The following is an 18116-nucleotide window of genomic DNA, read 5'->3' on the forward strand; positions in this document are numbered from 1 at the left end:
CAGGTGACAGCACATTCATAACGGCGTAACTCGGGATACAGAGTAGCCAAGGAGATGTGACTGGCAGTAGGAGACTAGGCGAGAATTCTGCAGCCCTCGCTACTGTTAGTTGGATCTATCATGAGTCTCTGTCTCGAAAGCCTAAGACAAGCGTAACTTTTACAGCAATAAATTCTCAGCTGTATATCGCTGTCTTCATATAAATGTAAACAATCCTGCTTGCCTATCAGTGTAACAGAACTTGACGAGTTCACCACTTAGTGCAACCAGTGGTTCCTTCGTATCAACCCCTCCACAACCAAAGCAATCGTCATAGGCCGCAACACGCTCTCCTTCCATCTCAATGATCTCTACGTAACCACTTATGATCGTCCCATCCAGCTCATCCCCACCCTGAGATACCTTGGCCTCAACATCGACCGTGACCTTACCTGGACCCCTCATCTCCTGACCATCCAGCAGAAAGCCGATTCCCCCCCCCGACCTCTTGAAACTCCTTTCAGGCAGGACATGAGGATTGCATCCTTCCACCATCCTCCACACCTAGAAATCCCTCATCTGTCCTATCCTCCGCCCTCCCCTCCCCCCCCCCCCCCCAATTTTATGAGGCCCTCCAAATCCTGGTATGCCACGTGCTCCATCTTATCATACGTATCCAACTTCTGTCCCCCACGATTCATGTATGACCTCATCCCCTTCACCCACCTCCTACCTTTTCCTCCAACATAGGCCAGCCGGTGTGGCCGTGTGGTTCTAGGCGCTTCAGTCTGGAACTGCGTGACCGTTATGGTTGCAGGTTCGAATCCTGCGTCAGGCATGGATGTGTGTGATGTCCTTAGGTTAGTTAGGTTTAAGTAGTTCTAAGTTCTAGGGGACTGATGACCACAGATGTTAAGTCGCATAGTGCTCAGAGACATTTGAAACATTTTGAATCTCCAACATATCCGCATCCTTTACACTGTCCACAGGCTAGATCCCTACCACCCACTACTGGTGTCCTCCTTCCTCTCAGCCCACAGCCCGTTATTGCGCCTATATCACTTTATCTCTCCCTCTCATCACCTTCACACCCTCCACGTCCTTCATCATGGCAATTTCCAGCATCTCCCCCTCCCGGATGATGAACTTCACTGTGACCCCTACCCTTCCTACCAACCGTAGCCTGGCCTTGTCGGCTGCGTTCCCAGGACCCCCAATTTTCCTCTTCCCTCCTTACCCCAGAGTGATTTTTCCTCCTTCCCCCCTCCTGAATCTCCGCAGCCCCTCTTCGGCAGTCTCTCTCCGCCATCCTTCCCTCCCTGACCCCCTTCGGCGTTCCCCCCACCTGTCTCACCATCTCTACCTCCATCTAGCACCGCCAATCCTCCTTTCTTCCCTTCTCCCTCGTCTCCGTACCCCTGGCAGATACTTTCAGTTTGTTCATCACCGTCAGTGTTCTACATCAGTGTTGTGTTTGGTGCTGTTCTCCAGTGACATCAAGAGCTATGATTTTAACTGTGTGTTGGACTTGTGCATAGTGTTATGTCAGTGTTGGTTATGTGCTCTGCCGCCTATAGCAAGTCTTATGCTCTGGCTGTATTTCACCATGTGTTTCTTTTAGTCGTCACACTGTGTGGTTTTTTGTGTACGCTTTTTAGATTTTTAACACCATTTTTACAGTCACCCCCTTTTTATGCTATTTTCCATTATGTTTCCCCTTTTATATGCCAGTTTCGCCATATTTCCCCCTTTATGTTGTTTTCAATGTCTCCCTGTTCTGTACTGTCTCCCCCATATGGCGGACTGAAATTCAATAAAGGAAAAGAAACCTGTCAGTGGAAAGGGGATAAAGCTTCGAGAACTGAAATTCTTAGGTTCATCAGGTGTGTCTAGTCGAATTATATGTAAAAGACGTTCTCCCACCATTAATTATTAAGATACCAGTATCTGTGTTTTAATGTTATCCTAATTTCTAGATATTCTTATCTAACAGGAATTGTTTTTAAAGTGAAATACACACATGTTCCTGGAACATGGTCACCTCAGAGGATAGTGGATTTTTTAAAAAGTGATGTAGTTCTATAGGATCTCATACGTTTGTGAGGAAATCTGTACACAGTATTGAAAGTATAGAGCAGAGCTACAAACGGACTGAAAAATTATCTGTGTGTGAAAGATCTTTGTTTAGCGGATGTCATATTTTATATAAAATACTCCAGTTACTTTCCCAAACGCAACGTGGCGAAGTTGGTCCATATTTCGGTTATTTTGTGTTGAAAAATTCGCCTCCTTCTTATTAGTCGAAAAGAATGCAACGCGTTTGTCTCAGTATCTTTCATAAAGATCAACGATGATGTTTGACTTTGATTTGTTACATCGAATATACCTTCAATGTAAAGATCAATTCAATACTACGTAACAACTCTACGGCTACAGAGGCAATTATCAACATTATTCAGCACACAGAGACCTCGTTAAAGTTATTGTAAACTATTCTGCGAGTTCACAGTAATTCTATACGATTTTTCCATTCCAGGTTGAATCTAAAGCATTCGTAATAGTACAATTACAGATTTGAATAATTGCAACTTTCATTCTTTTATGACACTAAATTATTTTGACTGTTCGACACTAGAGGTTTTGGGGAATTGATGGAGTATGTAATTACTGCAATTGACTCAGAAATACTGACTTAAAATCTTAGTAAGTTCATTAAATGTAAATGATTTAAACCAAAATTTTAGACAGGTGATTCCTCACATTTAGCATAACTAACGATACCACAGTTTCACAGCAATATTTTCAACGAGAGAACAATTTTTCGTGTAGAAGCGACAGGGTCCTATGTATTATTAACTGACAATGGTAACCGTTTTCATTTTCGAAAATAGACCGTCACACTGAACAGTATTCTCTTGTACGACCACTTGAAAGATTCTAACAGAATTATTGATGTCTCATACTTCCACATACACGCTACAAGCCAGTTTACAGTGGATGGCTCAGGATACATTGTACCATTGTTTATTCGCCTATTGAGAAAGGAGAAATAATGTTTGTCTGTATGCCTTTCAACACATCCAAACCCTGTTGTCTTATTTTCATGATACCCATGAGGGAGCCAGAGATATTTTTCCAAACGACACCTCTCTTATTGTAAGGAACGTAATCACTGGACGATTGAACAATGGAAAAACGTTGTGTGGAGTGACGAATCACGGCACACAATGAGGCAATCCGATGGCAGGGTGTGGGTATGATGAACACCAGGCGAACGTCATCTGCCAGCGTGTTTAGCGCCAACAGTAAAATTCGGAGGCGGTGGTGTGATGGAGTAGTCATGTTATTCATGGAGGGGGCATCCACCCCTTATTGTTTTGCGTGGCACTATCACAGCACAGGTCTATATTAATGTTTTAATCACCTTCTTGCTTCCAATGTTGAAGAGCATTTCGGGGATGTCGATTGCATCTTCCAACCTTTGCGATGTTTTGGAACGCCGACTTCGTGCCACGCCTCACCGACCAACATCGATACCTCTCCTCAGTGCAGCACTCCATGAAGAATAGGCTGCCATTCCCCAAGAAACCTTCCAGCACCTGATTGAACGTATGCCTGCGAGAGTAGATGCTGTCATCAAGCCTAATGGAAGGCCTACACCATATTGAATTCCAGCATTACCGATGGAGGGTGCCATGAACTTGTAAGTCATTTTCAGCCAGGTGTCCGGATACTGTTTGTCACATAGTGTATATTCAATGTGTTTGTAATCCTACTCTCATGTTCAGAAAAAACAGAACATTTTCAACGACTAGAGATAGAACGTTCATATTCAGAGGATATATATAGTAGCATGTTCTGCAAATACTATGAGCATTTCGGTCACCTCGGTTGAGCATGTGTCCTGTTACCTAGTAGGCACAGGGTCCTCCATGGTCCCTGATAACTTGTACCTTGCCTGATGGCAATGACGCGCAAAAGGCGAAAATGGAGTCCTGTAGTATAGCCATCAATGCTGAATTCACCTTATTCCAGAGTTCATCTGTGGTGATTAGCAATGGGTCACAGCACTCTACCTATCGTTTCACTATATTTCATTCATTTTCAATAGGTAACAAGCAAGAGGCTGACATAGTGTGACACCAAAAAGGTATTTGTTCCTGCAGCAACACGTGGTCGTACATTGTCTTTCTGAAAAATGGCGTCTGATGTGTTGCGAGGAAAGTGTATGGCTACAGGTTCAAATGGTTCAAATGGCTCTGAGCACTATGGGACTTAACATCTATGGTCATCAGTCCCCTAGAACTTAGAACTACTTAAACCTAACTAACCTAAGGACAGCACACAACACCCAGCCATCACGAGGCAGAGAAAATCCCTGACCCCGCCGGGAATCGAACCCGGGAACCCGGGCGTGGGAAGCGAGAACGCTACCGCACGACCACGAGATGCGGGCATATGGCTACAGGTCACAGGATGGAATTCACGTAGGTCACACTGGTCACAGTGCCCTCAACACGCATCAACCGAACCAAAATGCGGCTATCACTTTCAAAGAAAGAGAATCCGGATTCGCCGAAAACATCATCTGATGCCATTCGTGTTCCCAGTGACGTCGTTCCTTACATCGTTACCGCTTAGCATGTTTATGCACATTCGTCAAAGGTAGGCGGAGGGGGTGGAAGACGCGCACCTAACCCATGCCGACGGACTGTCACTTCTGGTAGCGTACGATATCTTACACTGTTCCACTGTTGCGACGCAGCCAAGGGCGCACGTCTGGGTTGTGCAACCTCATCCATCTCGTCGTGTTCTGTCTTCCGTGAACCATTCTGCATACACCTGTTGCATTGCCGAAACACTTGGTCCCACATGAGCAGTCATTTCCCGAATGGATGCATTACATTCTCTCACGCCAATAATGCGCCCTCTTTCAAATTCACTGATTTGACGGTACGGTTCGTGCTTAATTCTGCGAGACATCCTGCACGTCTGCTCAAATCACACTGATCCATTACCTTCAGATTATAGCGACAATGAGAGCCGCAGACATATTTTACCGGTAGGTGGTGTTGCGCCACGGTATCGATGTTGACCTTGAACCCACCGGCCGACATATTTTAAATGCTAATCACTTCTGCCAAACGTACTAATGTACATGTACTGTGAAAATGAGCGTCATATCTCGAGTGGTTCAAGGTGTTCTGTTTTTTCTGAACTTGAGTATATCTCTCTGTTTATAATTAGTAATGATCGGCTATGACTTGTCAGCCTATGTTCCTAGTTTGGAATTTATGTGAGTTTCCACTAACGCATAATTAATATTTCTGGACACACTACAGACAGTCTTAGATTACCATTTTGGTTGATAATATTAGTATTGTCTCCTATGTTTTATTACTTGTTTTAATGTTATTGGCAGTGTGATTGGTAATGATCAGTTACTCGTTGTATATTTTTGCTATTAGTGTCTTGTTTCTTATAAAGTCAGTTTAATTGTAAACTTGATGTTATTAATATATTTGTTATATGATCACCCAATTTGTAATTTTATAATACGTTTAATAGTTCCTTCTTTAAAGATTTGACACAACTGTAACTTTGCATTTAATGTTTTATTCCTCCCGCAGTTACCCAAACGATAAACTTGCTTTTAATATAGTGTTCTTTACACAATAAACATGCAGACAAACTGGGTGAAGATTAGTCTTCTCTATTCAATCTTTCTGAAAATACTAGAAATATTTCAGTGTGTTCTTTCTTTTTTGTCAGAAGAAAAATTTCCTTATTCCTAATTCTTTACGGTAAACTTAATAAAAACTGTTAAGGTGTAAATTTTTCCCAAGCAGAAGTGGGATGAATGTGGGACTACTTCTGCTTCCTTTCATATTTTAACACTTCATGGACTACTAATGTCGAAAGTTTTTGTGCTTCTGTGGCTGTACAGATACTTGGGAAAGGGACAGAATGGAGCCGTTCTGTTTCATCTCATTTGAGATCAATAAACCCTTTCCTTGTCCCTTAGCACTCCCGGGATGTCAGTTTGTACAATATGGATGCACAACTGAGTGTTTCTCAGATGTAGCGAGATATATAAATGAAGTGTAGAGAGTAGCAATACTAACCTAAACTTTTCTGTTCCATAGACGTCATCTGACACAGTGTGCTGCAAATATAGAGTCTTCTCGCTTTTTTGTGTCCATTCTATCGGGTAGCAGAATGACACCGTCCTCCCCCGTACAAACAAACGAGCCTCCATCTTCAACGGACACCTTGAGGCTCGTTTTTTGAGTTATTCTTGTGCCCATCATCTTAACGTGAGTATGCTTTTTCGTCTGGCATACGACATTCCCAATTCAGGTTGGTTAGTGTGGGTTTGCACGTCAACAGATGTGACTGAACAACGTTTTCATGAAGTAAATAACAGTTAATGCTTATGGCGTAAGTCACATGCAATCAATCTAATTAAATTCGTGTATTAGGTGAAATTTTGCAGATATGTCTTTTCCTTATTCCATTGTAGCAGATTTTTTGTGCATTATGTGTAATGGTTTACTGTACCACCCCCTTGTAGCCCCAAAATCCACGTACAATTTCTTCATCTAATCACTTTCAGCAATATTTCCTTTTTATATTCAAGAACGGTCCAGTTGGTTTACAGTTTGTATACGATATGCCCTGTAGTTTCAGCCCAACCTGTGTGTGCCACTACATCTACATCTACATCTACATCTACATGACTACTCTGCAATTCACATTTAAGTGCTTGGCAGGGGGTTCATCGAACCACAATCATACTATCTCTCTACCATTCCACTCCAGAACAGCGCGCGGGAAAAACGAACACCTAAACCTTTCTGTTAGAGCTCTGATTTCTCTTATTTTATTTAGATGACCATTCCTACCTATGTAGGTTGGGCTCAACAAAATATTTTCACATTCGGAAGAGAAAGTTGGTGACTGAAATTTCGTAAATAAATTTCGCCGCGACGAAAAACGTCTTTGCTGTAATGACTTCCATCCCAATTCGCGTATCATATCTGCCATACTCTCTCCCCTACTACGTGATAATACAAAACGAGCTGCCCTTTTTTGCACCCTTTCGATGTTCTCCGCCAATCCCACCTGGTAAGGATCCCACACCGCGCAGCAATATTCTAACAGAGGACGAACGAGTGTAGTGTAAGCTGTCTCTTTAGTGGACTTGTTGCATTTTCTAAGTGTCCTGCCAATGAAACGCAACCTTTGGCTCGCCTTCCCCACAATATAATCTATGTGGTCTTTCCAACTGAAGTTGTTAGTAATTTTAACACCCAGGTACATAGTTGAATTGACACCTTGAGAAATGTACTATTTATCGAGTAATCGAAATCCAACGGATTTATTTTGGAACTCATGTGGATCACCTCACACTTTTCGTTATTTAGCGTCAACTACCACCTGCCACACCATACAGCAATCTTTTCTAAATCGCGTTGCAACTGATACTGGTTTTCGGATGACGTTACTAGACGGTAAATTAGAGCATCATCTGCGAACAACCTAAGAGGACTGCTCAGATTGTCACCCAGGTCATTTATATAGATGAGGAACAGCAGAGGTCCCAGGACGCTTCCCTGGGGAACACCTGATATCACTTCAGTTTTACTCGATGATTTGCCGTCTATTACTACGAACTGCGTCCTTCCTGACAGGAAATCACGAATCCAGTCGCACAACTGAGACGATACCCCATAGGCCCGCAGCTTGATTAGAAGTCGCTTGTGAGGAACGGTGTCAAAAGCTTTCCGGAAATCTAGAAATACGGAATCAACTTGAGATCCCCTGTCGATAGCGGCCATTACTTCTTGCGAATAAAGAGCAAGCAGCGTTGCACAAGAACGATGTTTTCTGAAACCATGCTGATTACGTATCAATAGATCGTTCCCTTCGAGGTGATTCATAATGTTTGAATACAGTATATGCTCCAGAACCCTACTGCAAACCGACGTCAATGATATAGGTCTGTAGTTCAAGGGATTACTCCTGCTACCCTTCTTAAACACTGGTGCGACCTGCGCAATTTTCCAGTCTGTAGGTACAGATCTATCATTGAGCGAGCGGTTGTATATGAGTGCTAAGTAGGGAGCTATTGTATCAGCGTAATCTGAAAGGAACCTAATCGGTATACAATCTGGACCTGAAGACTTGCCCGTATCAAGCGATTTGTCCACCTTGTGATTTCGTACTTGGTCTTTACAGAAAAAGATCCTTTCTATTAGAGGCCGTGCAACTCATTAAGTCTAACAAACACTGTTGCATGCTTATAATTCTCAGTACGTCGATTTTATTAGAATGAAAGTGCTTCTCTTTGCAGAGTGACTGTCCTTCCCTTGACTTTTCGTAGCATCCCTCTTTAATTACGTGATAATAATTATATTCAGTACTACTAATCCTTACATGCACGATAAACTTATCCGGCACGATATCTTTCATTAACGTTCAAAGCACCAAATTCCACAGTCCTTGCTGATCATGTAATTAATGACATACTTCCTTACTGAACTCGTGGTTGTTTGTGACGTATTGAATATGTCGGGTTTCGAGAGGTTGTTCTTACGTAATAAATGTTCAATTTATAAACTGGTTCCTCCTTCATTCACCTTTCCTACGCTCTGTACTCCTCTCAGTATCGTCATATGTCCTAAAGAGGTGTGAAATTACATTCCTCAAGAGATGTCTCTGACAGTGAGAGTAACCGAATAATATAGTTGCACATAGTATGAGATATAAAGCCTTATGCGTGACTTAAAGTCTTTTTTACCAAATTCACTCGTGCTTAACTTATCATTTAATGTTTTTTCGGTACTGCTCTTGCACATACAGTGAGTGAGATATTGTTTGTATAGGAGTAACAGAAATGAAACATTTTATCACCAATGCCTGAGGAACTTCGATAATCAAACAAAGTTCATTCACTATGGTGATAGAGGCAGCTCCTTCAGCGGGCTGGTCGAATGCTACGAAGACAAGAAGACAATCTTTGCGGCCCCCAGGCTGTGTTTGAGCAAGTGGTAACAAATAGTCGGCCAGAGTGGCCGAGCTGTTCTAGGCGCTACAATCTGGAACCGCGCGACCGCTACGGTCGCAGGTTCGAATCATGCCTCGGGCATGGATGTGTGTGATGTCCTGAGGTTAGTTAGGTTTAAGTAGTTCTGAGTTCTAGGGGACTGATAACCTTAGAAGTTAGGTCCCATAGTGCTCAGAGCCATTTGGTAACAAATAGGAAACTTTTTCTCTTTCACCATTATTTATAATACCGGCTTCGAAAATTGGCGGCTGTTTCTTAACCTAACACATTAATTTGAAGAATATTCGTAAAGATACTCTACAGTGATGTAGAAGGAACTTCCTAATACAAAATTCATTATTCACCCTGAAACGCTGTTATACGCTAGAGGAAAATATGGACTAAGTCATTTTCTTTTTCTAATGAAGTGTCAGGTAGTTCATCGTTGTTGGAATATATGATAGCAAATTAAGACAAAATGAAACTCACATAACACAGTAAAGCGTGCCAAAATAGTCTCAGTGTAACCCCCTCCAGCAAAAACGCAAGCGTGTATTCTCGCATGCTAACGATCATAGAGGTTCAGAATGGCATCCAGCGATAAATTGTCCACAAACATATTGCGCCTTTTGTTGTATTTCGGCATTGGTTCTTGCAGTCCTTGGAGACCGAGTAACTTCCCACTTAATCATGTCCACTTATCTTCAATTGGAGAGTTATCTGCTGATCTGGTTTACCATGGTAGTTGTCGTGGACGACGAAGAGCATGTAAGTCTCAACAGCCGTATTTGGATATGCATTATCCTACTGAAAAAACACATTAATTTCCTGTCGAAGAAATGGTAGTAGCACGGGGATAAAAACCAGTGTAGTATAGTGGGTACTGGTTACTTTATCCTATAGAAACAACAAATGTGAATATGAACTGTAAATTATCCTCCTCCGCCCCTCACACCATGAATCGTGGGGTGGGACCCATGTGTCATCGGCGAATGCACTCTGGAATAAGCAGCTTAACGGATCTGCTCCTTACACGTGAACGTCCATTACACGCATACGTACAGATCCTACTCTCGTCAACACTCTCACGACACCAGAGTACCCATGATCGGCGGTGTTGTGGTGTCTATGGTAGCCTAGCCAGTTTCATGTATGTTCTTGGTCCCGCTGCTAGCAGACGGTCCCTAATGGTTCCTGGTGACACAGCAGGTGCGACATGTACCTGAAAAATGTTGAGTTGGCCACTGCCACACTCGCTCGCACAACGCGCGTTCCTAAAAGAGCTTCTGTAAAACGCAGACGTCCAGAATATGGTCTACAGGTATGGGAATATTTCAGAGCCCACTGTTGGAAGTAGCAACACACCACTGATAGACTCTGACAGACATGTGCAACAGTCTGTCGATACATCTATCCGGCTTGCTGTAGTCCCACAAACCGACAACGTTTAAATCGCTGAAGCTGTGCGACAGTCGCCGGTCGGGCGTCTTAGTGCTGAAAAATTACTGCTGCAAACGCTGTTTGCCATTAAGCTCAGTTCAATTAATGACCTTAGACTCAAAACTGAGTGTACATAAATGAACTCCTATACCCTATTGAATCGCCGACGACCGTGACAAATGATTCCATAAAACTATAACCTCACAGTATGCACATATTATATACAGCCGTATCTGACTTCTTTCCGTGCTAATGTCATACCTTAGAAGTCATTACAGAGGCTGCTTTTGGTCCTTGTATTATACTCAGGGTTTTCACAGTGATTTGAGAGAAGATAATTCGAAACATTATAGAATGCATTCACTATCACACAGTTGTCTGAGTACCACGTTTTATGAACAGAACACTACAGAATGTTCTACACGTAACACAAGCAATAGTTTTCGTCATACGCTTCTGTATTCTGCCACTATTATCACTGTAAATTGTGTTTGCCTACTAAGTCTCTCTATATCTACCATCGTAAGACTGCCACAATTTTCCTGTCGTTGCTCATCAGCAACTAAGGTTTGAAGATAACTGCTAATAAATCAGTGCTGGTGTATGAGTGAACGGTTCACACTGATCGACAAAGGCTGAAATCCTACCTTTTCTTGCTTATTATTAAGGTTTGTATAAAGAAGAAAATTTTCGTGGTGCTGTTTATTGTCTATTGTTATTTAACTAAAATTTCCATTTCATAGTTTACTTTTTAATTTATAATTATATTTTGTTAATGTTTGACATGTTGCGAAATATTTTACATTCATACATGTGTCCAGTGCAATGAAAATAAAATCATTTTCAACGCGATAGGATCTGCAGCTGCAATGAAGTTTTTGAAAGATTTCTTGATGCCTTCAGTTGCCATTCTCTTTATTTCATGCACGACTATACAATTTCGGCCTGAGTCCATTCTCAAGTATTTTATAGCTGATTTTTTAGTAGTGAATTATGTCATGTATGTGTTTCCTCCTGTGGTTCCAGGAGCAACGACACACATGACATAATTTATTACTAAAAAATCACCAATAAAGTACTTTAAAATGGCTGAAAGCCGAAACTGTACAATTGTACATTAAATAAACAGAATGGGAGCTGAAGGCATCAAGAAATCTTTCAAGATAATAAAATGTGCAAAACGAAAACATGATTGATAAAGGGGATCAAGGAAAACACCGGGGGAGAGTTGATACTTTTTGAGCAAACTGAGATAAATAAGGTAGAAAGTAAAATACATTTTCTCTCTCTTTCTCCATTCAGTTTTTATTTAAATTCATCAAATACATACATTATGAGTGTATTTGTGCTTATAAAAACAGAGAAAATGAATGAAACCTAAGTAACAGTGGTTTGCTGAAATTGTTATGGAGTTCTAGAGAAACCAAACCGACTGCATAATAGTCAACTGGAATTAATCGTCAGTATCTTTAATGGAGTAATATTTATTCCTGTAGATAACTGACAATCTCATTTTGTCAAGTATGTACACTTTGTCAATAAATCCAAAGTAGAACGTGGTGTGTGTTTATATGTACTCAGTACCATATATTATACGCAAAAGATGAGAGACTGCTGGGATTTATTGTTCATTATCAATATCTGCACCATAACACTTATCCTTTAAATAAAAGGCAAGTACGTCATTGATATGGCCGCAACATACACAAATGCAGTTCCTAGGGAAAAGAAACCAATTACTATGTATGTATGTACATGCTAATACGTTGTACCATCAGTTTCAACAGACGGAGAGGTAATCTTCGAAGGTTTCTGAGTAGTAATCTGGAGAAACTCAACCTCTTCAGATGTAGAACCTGTTGACTTGCATCCTGGTGGTGGCAGGGGACAGTCACTCTTCTGCAAAACATCTGACCCATCGACAGGTTCACTGAACTTCGGTTCAAGTGTGTTTCTTGCAGTGGTTTCATATGACGTGGATCCACTTCTGAATCAGAAGCAAATAATTATATTAATATTTGCTATCAATGTGGCAGTGAGTATGCATCTTATTTATAGTATTCGGGGGGATAGGGTTATGATTAAACTTCCACTACTTGGGTCAGTATGAACAGAAAACCATTTACTGTGTGGTTACCAAACTGTATAGGAATGGTGTTCAGACTGTGCTCTGCAGCATTTGCGTTGTTAGTAGTGTTAGTGTCACGTCCTGCCGTTTGGCGTCTTTACCGATGCGGCAGTGTAAATTTGAAACACAGGCATCAGTGCGCGTTACAGTCGCAGACAGTCAATGTGGGTCTGGAGAAGGTGACAAGAGCTTTGCTCGTAAGGCTGTTTTATCAAAACAACAGTAACAGAGCTACTGCTCTTCACAAGTGTCGAAGTATTGAAGCAATACTGAGGGGTCCTCTCTCTGCACCTGGGTTGAAGAACATGATTCGGAATTTCGAACTATGTAGCGTTTTCAGAATTGTTCTTGGGAGAGGTCGACTGCCAATTGCGCAACAAACTGTCGAAGGAGTTCCTGTTGCCATGACTGAGAATGCAGTGCGCAATGTGCGATGTACAAGCAGTGCACGAGCGTTGTTCTGAGAGTTGTACATTATATGTTCAACCGTTCGAAAAGTGCTGCAAAAAATTATGAAATGGTATCTGTAGTGCGGTTCCAGGCTGTCGTGGATGCAGATTGTCATAACACTGAGCACCGTTTGCAACTTGAAACGTTTTCATGGTAAGCAATTGACAAAGATTATCATATAATGTGAAAATTAAAATTTGTTTTTCTCAATGGCTTATTCCTTATTTCTCTTCAGCGTGTCCTGACAAATATTTCCTCGAAGTTTTAATCTCCTATGATGACTTGTTTGTCCCAGGGAACATCACAAGTAGTGAAAGCTTCCTTAGAACCACCCTGTATATCTAACTGCTTTCCAGCCATTGCAGTCACTACTTAGTGGAACGTGGACGGTGATCTACATTCCAGTTACCACTTCCCGGTCTGAATAAATCTACCTGACCGATATGTTACCAAAAGAAAGCCGCCAAAGCAGAGGCAATATTGAGCCCTTGAGTTCGTACTGAATTCCGCTGTCGTAAGTAATTAAATAACTAAGATATTAGGAACTAGTTTTAAGCGTTTGTTGTTGTTATAAGTATTATATGAGTGTAATTACGTAAGTGTAAGTGTTATTGACATTGCAAATAAGTTAAAACTATGTGAACAGTACATTTTCTTCTTGCGCCTACGTTCCTAATGTTAGGTCTGATTTTACACACAAGAAACTTACGAAAATAGTAATATAAATTCATATTTCATTACAGTTGTTGCAGCTCATCCAGGTAACAGAAAGCTTACACCATTGTGTTATGATTTTACCACAGATGATCAAGTACTGATAGTTGGGGAACCTGGATATAACCTGGTTAAAAGCGGAAAATTCATAATAGAGGTGACCGAGACAAAATCGAGGCAGCTGCTGAGCACAGAAATACGGCTTTTGTGGAAGTTTTGTGGTACCACGATCAGTCCTACGTTTTCTCTACTCTTACGTGAGTAAACGTGGTGCTGACGATGCTCCTTTAGACGAATGTCGAGTATCGTATTAGTGCTGTTCCTGTAGTTGCTGTAGGAAGATGTGAGACACTAGGCTTAGGTCAACATCAGCGATAATACAGACAGTAATAATCTGAATTAAATCGATAGATACTGTCAGTTAATATTATAAAAATAGAGTGAAAGGTAAAATCAGTCTGCATCATCAGAATACAAGGGGATAAAAAAAAACAGAAAAAATTATTTATTACGGTGTATGGATGGTCTTATTACTTGGAAAGAAACTGTTGTCATTCGTCTCAAAACTATATAATGACATGGACAGAAAATTTGTACGTAAGTAGTTATAAATTAGCTGTACACTTACGTAGATACACTATCGGTAGAGGAAAAGATGTCACATTCATAAAACAGAAATATACATAATAAATTTAGAAATAAATGAATTACGTATAGATCAGTGTACAGATATATGTTCTTGTGAGTTAATGTTGGGAAATGATGTATTTGTGTTTGTCTGCGTAACTGCGAAATATCGATAAAAGTTTTTGATGTCTCGTTGTGATGTTTGTCATACAGAATGACGGTATTATTGATTTGTTGTGACTTTAAAGTCGATTTCTCGAGGGAATCTGACACGGAAAGTGATCAAGTGGTGCTTACAACCACTTGTAAATTAGTCATAAATTTCCCTGCTCGACTTGCTAAAGATAATAATACCCTTCCAGATAATGTATTCACACTACAAGTGGAATTTAGGTGGTAAGCGGATTATCAGATCACGATGTGCAGTGAATCTCATTACATAACATAGCTACATATGCAATTAAGAAACATGATAATTTAGGACAAAACAAGTGAATATTTTAAAGAAAGTAAAAAATATTACCTGGAGTGATGTCTGCAATAAACCTAATGCTAGATTTAAATAGGAAATATTTCTTAATAAATCTGTTTCCAATTCTGAGTTTAGTTTTCGTGGAAAGGTAATTAAACGCAATATTGTGAAGTCATTACAGAAACCTCATAGTACTACAGGTATCATAGTATGTTCCAAATGAAAAAATTGGAAGAACTGATAATGTTCCTAAAAGAAATTGATGTTGTAAACAGTTCTGTATTATTTTAAGAAAAGTTGTATTAAAATGCTAGAGTATGTGCCTGCTGTCTGATATTGTCTGACGAACCATTAAAAACAGATCTGTATGGAATATTGTTAAAAGAGACATGGAAGGAACCCATGGCACATGATATCATTTTTCTTAAAAGACAGTTCCTGTGTAGCAGATATTTTTATCATTACTTTTGAATAACTCGTGGAAACAGTTCAGAAGAGAAAGCAAATACAGATTAAGGGAACGATACAGAAGGCCTAGTAGATAGTGTCGGAAGTTCCATGCGGCTTTTCGCGGATGATGCTGTAGTATACAGAGAAGTTGCAGCATTAGAAAATTGTAGCGAAATGCAGGAAGATCTGCAGCGGATAGGCACTTTGTGCAGGGAGTGGCAACTGTCCCTTAACATAGACAAATGTAATGTATTGCGAATACATAGAAAGAAGGATCCTTTATTGTATGATTATATGATAGCGGAACAAACACTGGTAGCAGTTACTGCTGTAAAATATCTGGGAGTATGCGTGCGGAACGATTTGAAGTGGAATGATCACATAAAATTAATTGTCGGTAAGGCGGGTACCAGGTTGAGATTCATTGGGGGAGTGCTTAGAAAATGTAGTCCATCAACAAAGGAGGTGGCTTACAAAACACTCGTTCGACCTATACTTGAGTATTGCTCATCAGTGTGGGACCCGTACCGGATCGGCTTGACGGAGGAGATAGAGAAGATCCAAAGAAGAGCGGTGCGTTTCGTCACAGGGTTATTTGGTAACCGTGATAGCGTTACGGAGATGTTTAGCAAACTCAAGTGGCAGACTCTGCAAGAGAGGCGCTCTGCATCGCGGTGTAGCTTGCTCGCCAGGTTTCGAGAGGGTGCGTTTCTGGATGAGGTAACGAATATATTGCTTCCCCCTACTTATACCTCCCGAGGAGATCACGAATATAAAATTAGAGACATTAGAGCGCGCACGGAGGCTTTCAGACAGTCGTTCTTCCCGCGAACCATACACGACTGGAACAGGAAAGGGAGGTAATGACAGTGGCACGTAAAGTGCCCTCCGCCACACACCATTGGGTGGCTTGCGGAGTATAAATGTAGATGTAGATGTAGAAGGTATTTAGTGAAATTAAAAGTGATACTACTCTCTCCTCTGTAATATGGACTATTATTACAATCCTAAAAGAGTCAGGTCTCAAATTATAATTGTCATTCCGCATCAGTTGTAAAATATTTCGGAAGAAATGGAAATTGATGACAGACTGGGACTACAGCCCGTATTCCCCCCTTGTCGCCAGCATTTGCCTTAGCTACTTCGGCTAACGCCTGAACGAACGGCCGAAATCTCAATTTGTCCTCGTGCCCTGGTGTCTTCAATCCCAGCTCGAGGCCAGGTCTGGCACAAATATTTATTTATTTTGAAGTATTCTGCAGCAGATTCAGAACCATAATCACAGTTTTCGAAAAAAAAAAGTTCAAATGTGTGTGAGATCTTACGGGACTCAACTGCTAAGGTCATCAGTCCCTAAGCTTACACACTTCTTAAGCTAAATTATCCTAAGGACAAACACACACACCCATGCCCGAGGGAGGACTCGAACCTCCGTCGGGACCAGCCGCACAGTCCATGACTGCAGCGCCTGAGACCGCTCGGCTAATCCCGAGCCCACAGTTTTCGATTTCATTCTTAATCGAATACAGCTACTGTTCGTCAACGCAGTGTTTGAGACTGCGCTACAATATGTCTCTGAAAATTAAAGTTTCCTCTTGGGTGGTTAAGGTCACCTACAAAACAATACGAGTTTGTGGGCCAATAACATGTACTATTTACTATGGAATGCGTAATTAATTCAAGATGTTTTCCCAGATGTGTTGAAATATGTCGCTGTTAGGCCCCTCTGTGCGAAGAGTGAGTCCACAAATGTTAATAAACATCGAACAGGGACCATCCTTATATCATACCCCACAATTCTGTTGAAGGTAACGTTCTCTTTTTTGCTGGCATCCCTTTAGCAGCTGCGAATATTAACCTCAAGCTCATTCTACTTTCATTTAGTTATGTAACTTATCAACAGTCCACATAAATTTGGGAGTGGCAGAGGCATTCATAACTACAACACTAGAAGAACAACACTGATCTGCACAATCTGGACAGTCTGTGACTTCGGCACTGGTAGGGCTGAAATATTGAGCTATAAAACTCTTTGTCGGTACACCAATGGAAATATGTTGTTTCATAGACAGAAAATGTCAATAATTAGTAATTTATGCGTAAAATGCCTGCAAACACCAGCATGTAATCAAATAATTTTTTTACTACTTGCTCAGTTGAAACGTTCCACATCGTTAGGTTTATCGTGAATGTGACTTAATGAGTCTATGCTAATGTATTCTAGATATCTGTGAAGAGCACCAATTCATTTATTTCCTGTTGAGAACTGCGGAATGCTATTTATAAAATTTCTAGAACCAACTTTAAGTAATTAATTTAGAAATATATTACAGGATCCTACGTATGGCTCCAATATTCGTCGTAAAGACAAGAAGAGACCAATTACCCAACGTAAAGAAACGTTTAAGTAATTATGCTTCACATAAGTGAATAGAATGAGAGGAAGTCTTAATAACTGATGTGGGACGTACCATCTCCCATTCATTTCACAGGGGTTTGCAGAGTAATGATGTCCCAGAAATAGTGCGACAGACTTCGGCGGGTAGCAGATGTTGTCTTGAGGAACAAATCGAGGACAGGAACCCGTGTGCGGAAACGTCGCCCAACGGCGTTACAGGGCATCGAAGTTACATGCACCGGAACCTGCTACTAGGCCTCCCTTTCGGCAGCAGACACCATGTACGCTGACGGACTGTAGGCGGAACATCTCGCAATGTGCTTTGACTGTCACGATAACCAGTGTACAAGGCACAGCTAGCTGCTGCGTAGAAATGCCTTACCTCCAACTGATGGATTGTTGTGTTGCT

This window comes from Schistocerca nitens, chromosome 3 (assembly GCF_023898315.1).
Source record: "Schistocerca nitens isolate TAMUIC-IGC-003100 chromosome 3, iqSchNite1.1, whole genome shotgun sequence".
NCBI lineage: Eukaryota > Metazoa > Arthropoda > Insecta > Orthoptera > Acrididae > Schistocerca > Schistocerca nitens.